General features: G+C 33.7%; 1 long non-coding RNA gene across 1 annotated transcript; it reads left to right on the top strand.

Annotated features, from left to right (window-relative positions):
- The first annotated feature begins 2,367 nt into the window (after window positions 1-2,367).
- LOC141614973 (uncharacterized) lies at window positions 2,368-13,790 on the top strand. The gene is made up of 3 exons (XR_012529512.1): window positions 2,368-2,641; window positions 2,754-2,826; window positions 13,576-13,790. It is a non-coding gene; the product is annotated as an uncharacterized LOC141614973 (long non-coding RNA).
- Window positions 13,791-14,151: the final 361 nt, after the last annotated feature.

Below are 14,151 nucleotides of genomic sequence, written 5' to 3'. Positions count from 1 at the left end.
GGTAAATGGGTGCTTTTATACTAGAGTGGTAGATTTGCTTTAGAGAAATCCTAATATGTGATAGGATAGGTGAACAACGAATCTAACCAATTTATCAACCCTTAAGCGAGCGTTTATTTTTACCTTGATCAGTCATAGAGGTGTAATCCTTTAAGAGAGACTTGCATATAAGGAATGAGATGAATTGCCTTGACCCTCGTTTTGGAATTTGGTCGTTTTGTTATGACGGTACGATATCCTAATAGGCGTGGCATTGTTAGAGAGAACCTTAAGTCTTAGAAAGTGTATGGTTTAAGCCCTAAAATCCCCCTCGTACCTTTAATCATCTTCCTTCCCTTCGTTCATACCTTGATTAGATTTATTTCTTAAGTATAAAAGTTTACTTGTCGTTTCCTTGCCTTGAATACCTCTATAATTCTAATATCTCTTACTGGTGTTAACTAGTTACCTTTACTATTGACTCCTTTAATCTCACACCTCGTCAGGTTCATGTATCCCATTGAAATTTCCTATCATTTCTTGACCTAGTTATTGCTCTTATTTCTTTAGTGGAGTGATGGCTTTGCTGGCTACGTTGTAGAGTGAGTGAGATGCTCTTTGAGGATTCTTTGTGAACCTTGATTTCGTCAAAATTGGATTAGTGGAACTCGAGTTGAGTTGGGTAGGAAAAAAATTGTATGACAAACCTATTTACTTTTGGTTGGTGGTCTTTATGATTTGGGGAATGTGATCATCTATGCTTGTGGATTCGGGTGTGAATAAGATTTTGGTTTGGAGTGTTAGAAAGTATGAAGACCTTGAGATTTTGACCTTTGATTAAGGATTTTACCATAGTGAGAACTCCTAGTAGTCGATAGTTGGTTATGTGTGTAACTCTGTTAGTAGTTTTGATCTTTCGTGGAAATCGTTTATAGATGACTTATATTTGAGGGTTATGGAATCACAATTGTGGTGGAGTGACATGACCCACGGGATAGCATAGGAGTAAAGTGTGCAAGTATTTTGAGGAAATTCTTGGGAGTTATGTGGTTATGAGTTACCGTTCAGGATGACTTTGTTGTTTGAGATTTGACTTTCGGGCGTTTCCTTGTTGTTTAAATTCCTTCCTTCCTTAAGCATAAGCATTTCCGTTCATACCTCTCTTCTTCGCTTCATCATGCTCCTCCTTTAAATTTGATACTCGTAACTTGTGAAATTCAATCTTTGATATCCTCGTAGACTCGATTTCAACACTTCTCCTAGGAAGTTCATCATAGCTCTTTTGTTGGTAAAGTTTGAACCCTCTTAGCGTACCTTGTGTTCATGATATCTAAGTTCTCTTCATTTCGTAATATTTCTAAACATTTCAAGCTACCACTTTTGATCCATTGTTAAAAGTTTATGTTACTTTTATAAAACCCTACCTATTTTAAAGGTTTGAAAATGGGAATTTGATTTAGTTCTCCTTTTGTTCTATGAGTACAACTTCTTTTATTGATTTTAATTGCTAAACCCGAGTTACTTTTAATTTTGCTCAATTTCTAACTAACTTTGACCTACTAATGATTCCTTTGTCAGAGTTTAATACTATATTTTCGGAAATTTGACTCCATTTGAGTTTAAAAGTGAAACCTCTATCTCTAATTTGGCTTTGGCAAAAGAAAATTTGAGGGAATTACCTTTTTCTTTCGATTTTGACGTTGATCGGATGTTAGAACTCGTTATTTGAAACGTTTAATAACTTGTTCTACGCTTGTCGGCGAGTGATTTTTGTTTTAAATTTGTCTTTGACTTGGAAAGTTAGCGTTCTTGTGTGCACGACAAGAGCAATTTCGTTCCATGAATGAGACTTATACCTTTGAAAACTCTTCATTAATGTTTTTGAAAGTATTTTGATTTTTGATTTATACAAATAATTTGCTTTTGACCATATCTTCGATTTGGAATGTGATGTTCTTGAATGCGCAACGAGAGCATTTTCGTTCCTTTGATGAGAATCGTTACGTTTTAAAATTTTATTTGAGACTTCTGAAAGGATTTTGATTCTTACGATAAGTAACCTTTTAATGTTTTGGTTACCAATTTTAAAAGTTCAGTTTTACTTTTTATAACCTTTCTTTTCTACCTTCAAGTTTCGAGGACGAAACTTTTTAAAAGATGGGGTGATTGTAACACCCGCGAATTTTCCATTTTGACATTTATAATTTAATTAACCATTCTATTGTCTTATTTATATTTTAAATTATTTAATTTCATTAATTTCATTATTAAACATGATTTTTATAAATATTATATTTTTAAAGCTTAAGTTATACAAAATAAATATTTTGGTCGGATAATAATGATAATAATAATAATATTTCTCGTCTTGAGTTGTAGTGGGCTTGAGACGTAATTTCTAGTGTATATCGACTCAATTTTGCATGTTGGGCCTAGTATGACTATTGGGCTCACATATTATTCCTTCCTCCTCATATAAATCATGAAGGAAACCCTAACCCCTCCTCCTTCCTCACAATTTCAGCACCACTTTCACCAAACACCACCATTGTTACACAACCTCCACCTTCTTCACTAAATTGGCCATAAAACCTTCATTTCTCATCGGTTTTCAGTGATTTTCGCGTCTATCTCTTCCTCTCATCGCCCTCCTTCTTTCTAGGTAAGAAAAGAACTATCTTTCCTCCATTAATGGGGCTATCGAGCCAATTTCTCATGGTACCCTTTTTTCTAGTTTCGATTTTTAGTCTTATTTTGTGTTTTCTTATGTTTAGGAGAAAGTTTAGTTGACCCGGAAGTGGATTCTTGAAAGGTAGACGAGTCTTTTGTGGATTTAAGTGCAAAAAGGTAACGGTGATGGGTTACTCGACATTATGTCAAATTTGTGTGTTTATATGTTGTAGTTTGTTCATATGTATGTTAAAGTTTGAATCTTTTCTTGTTTCACATGTTTGTTGTTGAATGAGTTTGTATGAGAAACCATCTCATGGTTAGTTGAAGGAATTTCCAATCCTTTGGGTTACATGAATGTTTATATGGATGAATTAGTAAAGAAACCGTCTTATTCTTGCTTAATAATTGTGTTTAATTATGTCACGAATTTGTTAGTTTGGAATTGTTTGAATTTGAATCGAACCTTGTGTTTTAATCCCTCTTTTAAGCTTTGATTTCACCCTTAATACTTGTATAAAGTTGCTTGGGTAATATATGGTGGAATTAGGATTGTATTGGCATGATAAAAAAATGATTTGGGGATGAAGGTGAGTTTGTTGTGTCGTGCAAATCAGCACCACGGCGCAGGCTGCGCACCTAGGCGCAGGCTGCGCACTCAGCCTGGACCAGTTTTCGTAAAATGGTCATAACTTCTTCGTTACTTGTTTGTTTGAGGCTTATGACCTACCGTTAGAACCGTAAGAGGATAAGCTATCACCTCCAACTGGTTTCACGTCATTATCATGTATAGAACTCAAGTTATGACCGTTTGAATTTGACCCTTGTCGTAGTCGAGTACTAAACTTGTTGTTATAGATTGGGTTTTGAGTTTCTTGTTGGGTATGCATCTTAACTTTGGTTCTAATGCTTGTGTATGATGTGTTGAGACACTTTTATCATGGGAGTACTTGATATTTGTTATACTCTTGTACTTATGCATGCTTCACATGAATTATTTATGTTATGTTTATATAATCATTTTTACTCGTATTAGTGACCCCGTGTCATATGACATTCTATCGTGTTTATGTTCACATGATCATTGTTACTCGTATTTGTGACCGGAGTGTGACGGTTTACATTGTGTGACTACTCGACATTCCTTATTTATTTGCCCTCGGACATTGGGTCACGATTAGGTGCCATTGTTTCCGAGTTGGGCTATCTTCCTTCCGCCTCTTCGGACTTTGGGGTACGGCTAGGTACCATGGTTCCGATTTGGGGTTACTCGACCTTGGGGCACGGCTAGGTGTCATGGATCGAGTCTTGGATACGATTTGGGATTGTATGTCGAATCGGGTGTCGTCCATCCCGAGAGTCCGCGATTTAGACTAGGACCGTATTATGAGCGTCGTCCTACCAGGAGGTTGGAGTCTAGGGGTTTGTCTTGTTTTGAGTCAATCCTTTGTAAATGTCTTGCTTGTTACGGTCATTGGCGTGTTCTTATATATGAGAGTGCGCGTCTTCTATGATTGTTTGTGAGAGTCTTGGTCCTATCGGATACTAGTGGTGAGATGCAAGCCCCTAGTTGCGATATGATCGCCGGGATTGATGTTCCCATCCGTTCTTATGGTGAGATGCAAGCCATAAGTATGAATGTAACATTAGTAGCCACGTCCCGTGCTATGATTGTTAAGAGGTTTTCAAGTAATGGCTATTGGTTTCCATCCATGTATTTTCTATTCAATTGATCCGTTATTTACCTTCTTCATATGATTCGATGCCTAATCTCATATCCATGTTTTGGTTACCTTGAATGCATGTTTAATATAATGTACCATGCTAATCTCATTGAAAATGCAATGTGCCTATCTCATTAAGAATGCAATATGCCTATCTCGTTATGATTATCGTTATATTCCCTTGTTCATACTATTCAAGTGTGATGCATGATCAATATGTTTAATTAAGTTCTTGCTGTTGGGAAATGTGTCCTCAACAATAGTGCGATCATATGATTTAAATATCATTATTAAATCTCATTTCAAGAATACGGAAGGGATGATACATTACATATATAGTCAACTGGTCCACACATATCGGTAATGATTGGCTGGCTAGAGTTTGACATTACTGTCGTGCGACGGTGGTGATCAGTTGATCCCTTGAGGTCACACCTAAAGGACGATTCCCTTAATTGAAAAGGTTAATTAGTTGTATACCGATACAGATTAATTAATTCCTTAAAATTGAACAATTTGATTTGTGAGAGAGAAAATTGATATCTTATTATAATGGGATTAAATAAGATTTATTTTAGTAATAAAATGCTTTGTTGCTAAAATTATTTATTGTTTGAGAAACAATAAAGATAAGAATGAATGGTTAATTATAATTACAAGAAGTTGTGAATTATAACTATATGACCCATTTTATTTATGTGATCAAGTATCACTAGTCAATTTGTTGTATGAAATTTAATTAATTCATGAAATGATATTTATGTGATAAATATGCATTAAATTAATTAATAACATGTATTCTACTACATGTGACATATTGTGTGACAAATGACAAATTGACAAAATAAAATGGTAGTCCATTTTAAGTACATGGACCGAAAAATGGAGGGTGTGTTAGTGGGTTTTGGTTGTTTTATTTTATTTGATAAAATAAACATAATGATGCCTACCTACTACTAGTCTTACACATCTTACACACCTACTATTTTTGAAAAGAGTAAAAGAAAATGAAATGATGCCATTTAGGCTCCCTAAAACCGTGTGACTCCATCTAAATGGATGTGAGTTGGTTCTTTTCTTTTTCTAACACACTACCATTCAATACACATGCAAAATGTTCATGTATCCTCTCTTCTCTCTCTTTTATCTTCATCAAAAAGATGAGATTTAATCTAAATTGTTCATATAAGATTACTAAAATTATCAAAGTAATATATGAGTATTAGTAATCAAATTTAAGGTAAACCACAATATAAACATCTAGTGCATGTTAGTTTGTGGGATTAAGGGATTGTCTTGGGTGCTACTAATTGGAGAATCTCTACTTTGGGATTTTTGTATGTTCATCCATTAAAGGAAAGCTCAAGAACAAGTGAGTAGGAGGACTCACTTGTGCCCATAAATCCGAAAATCACATGGTGAGATATAGATTTTTCCATCTCTTTAATTAATGTTTGCATGCATAAAATCCATATTTAATTTTATGACAAATTAAATAAAATCACATATATGAATATGTATGTATATAGATCTACATTTCTTTCAATCGGTATCATGAGCCACGTTGTTTGCATGCAAATTGGTTAAAAGTTTTTCCGAGTTATATGAATAACAAATAAAACTTGTAAAATTTGTGTTATTATGATATATCACGAAATAATTACATGCATGTTAATATTTCTGGTCCTAAAGTGTGTTAGGATATTTTGGTTAATTTTTCGGATTTTTATTGTTCATATTTAATAATAATGACATTTAAATGTGATTTTATGAGTAAAAATGTCATTTTTGGTCGAAAATTAGCTATACTTCGAATTTTCACTTGGTTTTTGGATATGTTGTCACATATATTATTTTGAGATAACCTGTAAATTTTCATAATTTTTGGACTTGTTATGCTCGAAAAATGGATTTTTCGTCATTAAATTCGGATTTAAGAGAAAAATAGGTTAATATGAGTTAAATTTCGAATCTGGTCATAGAAAATTAATATGTTGTCACATGCAATTTTACAAGATGTGTGTAAAATAATTGGCTATAAAGAAGTCTTTTAGCATGATTTATGAATTTTTGAAGAAAAATGGCATAAATAGTGACATTATTAGTTGAAAATTAATAAAACATAACCTATGACTTAGGAAAAACGTCTAATGTTGCATTTTATTATATTTTTCAGATCTAAAATTGAAAAGTTAATGAAAATAATTTTTACATGTTTTTATGATTATTTTATTAAATATCGATAAACCGCAACATTGTTTTTCCTAAAAATTTCAAATTTTTAACCTAAGATTTTGAACATTATGAGTGTCATGGAATTTTTCCAGAATGTTCATGAATTTAAATTTCAAATTTTGAATTTATTTGAAATTTTTGGATTTATTTGAAGTTTAATAGCTTATTTTTGTAAATTTTTGTCCATTTATGAACAATTTTGTAAATAAAAGTTAATTATGGTCAAATTACTAGTGGAGACTATATTTTGAGTCCTAAGAGGTTAGGGTAATTAACTTATGCATAAATATGAGTTTGTGCATTTTTGTGATTATAAAATGTTGAAATCACGCAAATTCGTAAAAACCGAGTAATATACGATATTGGCTAATTAAAAGGCGATTTAGCATAAAAATTGAGCATGTTCATACATATTATAATGCTGCATTTTTCTTTATGATTGTCATAATTTTAATTTATGTAATTTTGAATTATGTAATTTTACTTAGTATGGCCTTAGATTTTAATTGATATTTCCCGAAATGTATGGGAATATCGATTCGGTTGTAATTTTTAATGTGATCTCGTATCACCGTTTTGTAATTTAATAGATTGATTTTATTTTAGTTACAAATGTATAATAGGAAATTATGTAATTTATTATGTAATTTTATTCATTCCGGAGTTCCTAAGACGGATTTCTTCAAGAATGGCGATACATAAAGACGGTGTTACCTCGAGATGCGTGCCTCAACCGAAGTTCAAGGGACCAATGGAGTTGGTTTCCGAATTTGTAATAGTTAAAGAGTTTTTCTATTTTAGGAAAGGCCATACTAGGATTTATTTATCTTTATGCTTGCATTTTATTTTATGTCACATGCATCGCTAAATCGCCATAACTAAAACATGCATTGTCATTTTATCGAGTTTATCGACCGTGTCAATTAGAATTATCGTAGTTCACCGCTTTAGTTCACTTAAAACGTGATAGATAATAAATTGACATGACCTCTCGCTAAAACAATTAATTGAGACATAGCCTTACCAAATAGTAGAAACCATGAAAACCTATTTCGTGAGGGAGTGCACTCGGCCCTACCGGGGTACAAACCTTGTTACGTAGGGGAAGTGGGTGATAAATGTCAATCCACCGAGTTCATGTTGATGAGGGTTTCATCGGCCATACCGTGCCCAAGTTGATGTGGATTTGGATCATGGACACATTTATTCGAAATTTGGATTGAGCTCAACGGAAGTATTCGCGACCGTAGTTGCATGTGTTCCGGGCTATAGATAATTATTAAAGTAATTTTATCGACCAAGAGTTCTAAAAGTAGAATCGATTAAAGCGTTAATCCACCGAGTTATATTGATAAGGGTTTCATCGGCCATACCGTGCCTAAGTCGATATGAATTTGGGTCTTGGAATCATTTATCATAGTTGGGTAGAGGTCACTATGTAAATGCTATACTTGTTTACAAGTATTAATAAAACGATAAATGTTAAGTTTTCCACTATTCCGTTGTTATTATTGTTCTATTTCTTTACCACAATTCATATACGATATCATTTCGATTTTTGATTCAAATCTCCATTAAAATATCGTAACTAAAGACAAATATGAGTTTGCTTCTAAAACCTCAAATGAACCATTGCTAAGGATCTCCTCAGTAAAGAGTATAGATTAAAGTTATTCATTATCAAACAGGTTTTTGATTCTTGACTAACACATCTACTTGCAATGGATTGTTTTTCATGTACTTAAATGCATTAAGTACATCGAAGCGATAAAATTGTTTTGGTAATTAGTTTTGTCAAGAACTCGTAATTGACCAAAATAACGCAACCACTTCAATGAAAGTTTTTAAGACTAAAACGAACAAATGAAGAGTGTTCTTCATGAATTCAATTTTGCTTCTCAAAGCAAAGACTCATTGAAATGAGTGGGAGCATTCTCTTAAACCGTTAAGATGAGGACGAGGTTCAAGAAGTAAAGATTATAATGGAATTGATACAAGGTAATGTTAAAGGTAAAGTTGTTGAGAATAACGATACTAAACCTATCAATCCCGACCGATAAAGTTTCCATTGTCTTAAAATGTTGGACACGAGAAAGGAAACTACCCCAAATTATTGAAGAATCAACAAGTTAGTTGTGGGACATCTAATGGGACCTTCTTCTTTAAAGATGTTTATTTGATTAAACATAAAATTTTGCTAGTACTACTTCGTCTATATTAGAAACCAATGGAGGTTTTCATCATTGTACTTGATACATAGGATGATTAGAATATGACGACTAGCAACAATGATATCGAGAGACAGAGTAATTGTGTACTCAATCTAGTTTTTGGATTTAAAGTTGTACTTAATTATGACTATTAAGTGCATAAACTCTAAATAAGAATATAAACTTGTTAAGATGCAAAAGAGGTTTTCACCTTTGTGACCCTTTACACCATGATTTGATGTATGGCTAGCCCATCATCAAGGTGATTATATTCTAAACCAAACTAGAATGATATATCATGAAGATGATGTAAGACTCAAATTGGTAACCCAAGATTAAACCTTAAATTTTGGAATGATGAACGCAAAGAGTTATCGAGTACTCTTGAAACCATTAGATTGTTAATGGTGTATGCGTATCTTGTATTCAAAGCAAGATGTCTCGTGCCTTTTGGTTGAAAAGGAGATCGAGTTTGTAAATCATCGATCCAAAATAGGTTGATCATTTTCTTTTACCAACGATTTAAGTTGACGATAATATGTTCACTTAATAAGGTAAATAGAGAAATCTTTGAAGAATTTCAAAGAGTTCAAGGAATCACGATTTAGTCGTGATGGGATTATCAAAGTGAAGACTTTGATATAAGCCAAAGGAAATGTGATATAGTATCACAAGTTAATCTCTCCTAGCACGCATTATGGAATAATGTGTGATTAGATAAGAAATCAAACGCTATTCGATATGGTTTGGATTTCAATCAAGTTACTTTGAGTTACTTGATCCTTTTGGGGATTTTATCATTTTTGTCTAAATTATTTTTCCACTAAATCGAATCATATGAGATATGAAATGGTAAGGGTACCATGGTTGTAAGTTTTCACAAAGAAACAAATGCTCTTTTTTCCTCTTCAATTAACACGAGTACGACGGGTTTGCGGCTCGTGAAGCTGTCTTTCTAAAATACAAGTTTATTTCTAGAAGACAGAGTGGGAGAAATTATTCAAGAGCCACAAAGATGTTATGTCTCAAGAACCACAAAGATGTTATGTCGCAAGAAACTGGACTTTCTTGACTACATGAGACGTTTTGTGTGAGACGTTGTTTCTTTAAAACCTAGGAGGTTAAATTCGTCACTTGTTAAAGATGATGAATTCATGCTACTTTTAAGAAAGTAAAGAGCTTATAACTTACAAAAGAAATTGTTTGATTCAAGTTGATTACTTCTAGAAGGTAATCAACAAATGACTTACATAAGAGTGTTTAAGTCACAACTCAATACTAAGGCTTAGAGCCATGAAAATCCGAAATAAAAAGGCTTGATTAGTTGCAAAGGGTTTTGCAGTAATAAAGAGAGATTTCAAGGCTTGATTAGTTGCAAAGGGTTTTGCACTAATAAAGTGAGATTTCAAGGTTGATTGGTTGCAAAGGGTTTTTACACCAATTGAAATGCTTAAGTCTATTTGGATCTTCTTAGGGATTGTGTTTCATTATTATGAAATACATAGTGAGTGAATCTAAAACCCACTTCTTCAATTAGAAGTGATGTATTTAATACATGTCTTGAGTTTTGTAGATTCTTGCAATCCCAAGATAATGTGAAACTTAAGAGAGGGTCTTAAGTAGGACATCAATGAGTTGTAATCAACATTTTATTCATGTGATAAAACATTTCTCGATAAGTCAAGAAGTTGTGTTTATACATGGAGTTTAGTGGGAGTTACGGAAATTTTAATTAGTCCGATATGTGGATGACATATTGATCATTGAGAATGATTTAAGACTTTTGGAGTATTATAATACATCTTTAATATCCGGATCTATGAAGATAAATCCACATGATATTAGCGTCAGTAAGAAGTCTTATGTTGATAAGATTCATGACTAGTTCAATTAAATTGAACATATTTGATTGATTTCATTTGCTTCCGCTGCCAGATCAATTAAATGAGTAATGATGTATAACACTTCATATACTTTGAGTATGATGAATTGTTTTCAAAATCGAATTTAAGTAATCTTTACCTGGTATGTAAAGATTACCCTTAAGTGCTTGCAGAAGCATTAAGGAAGTAAAGCCAAGTGTTTATGATGCAATTTTGTGTAAGGGTGTTACACAAGTGACAATTGACAATTGAGATTGCGCATGGTTTCCGACAAAACCATAATCAAAACACATCAGGATGGTTAAGATACCATTGTGGCAATATTAATTAAGAAGTAGATTTTCTAGAATCGTTCTAGGCAATAAAGAACAATGAGAGATATTTATAACGGAAATTGAGTACACTTGCAATCATGAGATGTGCAAGAGGATGAGTCCCGCACACCGAGAAAACAATGGGAGCTATTCTTAGGCTAAGAGGGCCTATGTCTTGATTGGATCTCGACACGTACTCGGAAAGTTTTGTGATGCAAATGTATACATTACAAAGGAAAATGAATATGTAGTAAGGTTGAGTAAGGTACAAGAAGTTGATAAAACCTACTAACCGAAGCCTTCTCAAAGGCTAAACATGATGAGTCATGCCATTTCAACTGAATTGAGATGAATAACTACATAAAAGATCAAATTAGATTATAGAATATGAAGTAGTAATCAAGCATTGACTATTCATATGTGATAATCGCATTTGTCGTTTGAGTTTTACTCTAAAACTCTTCTTTTATACTTTGTTACATCCAAACGGGTTGTAGAGACAATTGAACCCCGTTAAAGTGAACACGGATTAGCATTGTATTTGCCCATAGTCACTTGTATGAGGTGACGTCTCGAAGTGACTAGAGTGTGATGCGATTGATGGCAAGTTCAAGTGACATACAAATCATGTGAGATGACTAGTCGATCACATAGGCAGATTGTTAGGAACACTTTGTCGGGCAGAGACCGCTTATAGAGTTCTGGCAAATTTATAAAGCCTGGTCGTGGCGAGAGCTACTATAGTATTCTAATGAGTCGATTCTTTTGACTAAAGACTATTCACCTAAGATGGCACAGTTTCACATTAACTTTGATTTGTGTTACTACGACCTTCGTAAATGGGGTCAAATGGGCATATTTTGGGTTATGATGGCTGTGGCTAGTCGAAGGAATGAGTGCGATAGGAATTGTCCATCCCCTTGTCAGTGTTAAAACAATATCTCGGGGCCACTCGAGGAGTAATGAACTGGAAATGCGTGGCCACGCTCGGAAGGTATCCATGGTGGATAAATTCCGGTCAATCGATTATTCTCCGGATCGAGGAAACCACTCTCGATATGATCACTTGCAAGTACGACCGAAAGACACCTTGCATTGAGTGGGAGATAGTAATAGGACAAGAGAATTGGTGACGCACACTTGTCGAGGACAAGTGGGAGATTGTTGGGAAATGTGTCCTCAACAATAGTGCGATCATATGATTTAAATATCATTATTAAATCTCATTTCAAGAATACGGAAGGGATGATACATTACATATATAGTCAATGGTCCACACATATCGGTAATGATTGGGTCAAGCTAGAGTTTGACATTATTGTCGTGCGACGGTGGTGATCAATTGATCCCTTGAGGTCACACCTAAAGGACGATTCCCTTAATTGAAAAGGTTAATTAGTTGTATACCGTCTGATTAATTAATTCCTTAAAATTGAACAATTTGATTTGTGAGAGAGAAAATTGATATCTTATTATAATGGGATTAAATAAGATTTATTTTAGTAATACAATGCTTTGTTGCTAAAATTATTTATTGTTTGAGAAACAATAAAGATAAGAATGAATGGTTAATTATAATTACAAGAAGTTGTGAATTATAACTATATGACCCATTTTATTTATGTGATCAAGTATCACTAGTCAATTTGTTGTATGAAATTTAATTAATTCATGAAATGATATTTATGTGATAAATATGCATTAAATTAATTAATAACATGTATTCTACTACATGTGACATATTGTGTGACAAATGACAAATTGACAAAATAAAATGGTAGTCCATTTTAAGTACATGGACCGAAAAATGGAGGGTGTGTTAGTGGGTTTTGGTTGTTTTATTTTATTTGATAAAATAAACATAATGATGCCTACCTACTACTAGTCTTACACATCTTACACACCTACTATTTTTGAAAAGAGTAAAAGAAAATGAAATGATGCCATTTAGGCTCCCTAAAACCGTGTGACTCCATCTAAATGGATGTGAGTTGGTTCTTTTCTTTTTCTAACACACTACCATTCAATACACATGCAAAATGTTCATGTATCCTCTCTTCTCTCTCTTTTATCTTCATCAAAAAGATGAGATTTAATCTAAATTGTTCATATAAGATTACTAAAATTATCAAAGTAATATATGAGTATTAGTAATCAAATTTAAGGTAAACCACAATATAAACATCTAGTGCATGTTAGTTTGTGGGATTAAGGGATTGTCTTGGGTGCTACTAATTGGAGAATCTCTACTTTGGGATTTTTGTATGTTCATCCATTAAAGGAAAGCTCAAGAACAAGTGAGTAGGAGGACTCACTTGTGCCCATAAATCCGAAAATCACATGGTGAGATATAGATTTTTCCATCTCTTTAATTAATGTTTGCATGCATAAAATCCATATTTAATTTTATGACAAATTAAATAAAATCACATATATGAATATGTATGTATATAGATCTACATTTCTTTCACTTGCTTATGTGCATTTTGACATATTGTGGCTGGGAGAACCCTGAGTTACTCCCCACTGACTGTGGCGTTCATGTTTACATGAATGACAGGTTTGTGATGCAGATTATGGGGAAGACGTGTGAGCTAGCGAGAACGTTGAACCTTGGACCTTAGATATAGTTTGCCTAGACTCACCTATCGTTAGACTTGTGTTTATTCGTGGGATATCTTTTCCCCAACGCACTTCGTTTTTAATTGTAAAACTTATTCATCTTACTTTTCATTTTCGTTTGATCACTTATGGTGGATTTCACACTTTAAACTCTAAAGGTTTTAAAAATCCCTTATTTTCCGCTTAGATTTAATAGTTCTTTTGATGCCTCATCGAGGGGTGTCCCATGAATGACATGAAGAAAAGTCCTCATGAGCTACACTCACTTCTCGTACAGACCGAGAAGGATATGAAATTGAGTGGGAGGATGAAGCAAGATGTTCTCATGATTTCTAACAAGAATAAGGGTAAGGGCAAAGCTCACGGCGACCTAACTGTAGGAAAGCCAAAGTTTAAAAAGTCAGGAAACACTAAGAGTGGGCCTGGTGAGACTAGTGGCTCACAAGGCAAGGGAAAGAGCAAGGACGGTAACGTTGAATGCCACCATTGTCACAAGACTGGACATTGGAGGAGG

Source organism: Silene latifolia, chromosome 11 (genome assembly GCF_048544455.1).
Source record: "Silene latifolia isolate original U9 population chromosome 11, ASM4854445v1, whole genome shotgun sequence".
Lineage (NCBI taxonomy): Eukaryota > Viridiplantae > Streptophyta > Magnoliopsida > Caryophyllales > Caryophyllaceae > Silene > Silene latifolia.
The sequence above is the reverse complement of the archived record's forward strand: the minus strand, read 5'-3'. Positions and strand labels throughout refer to the sequence as shown.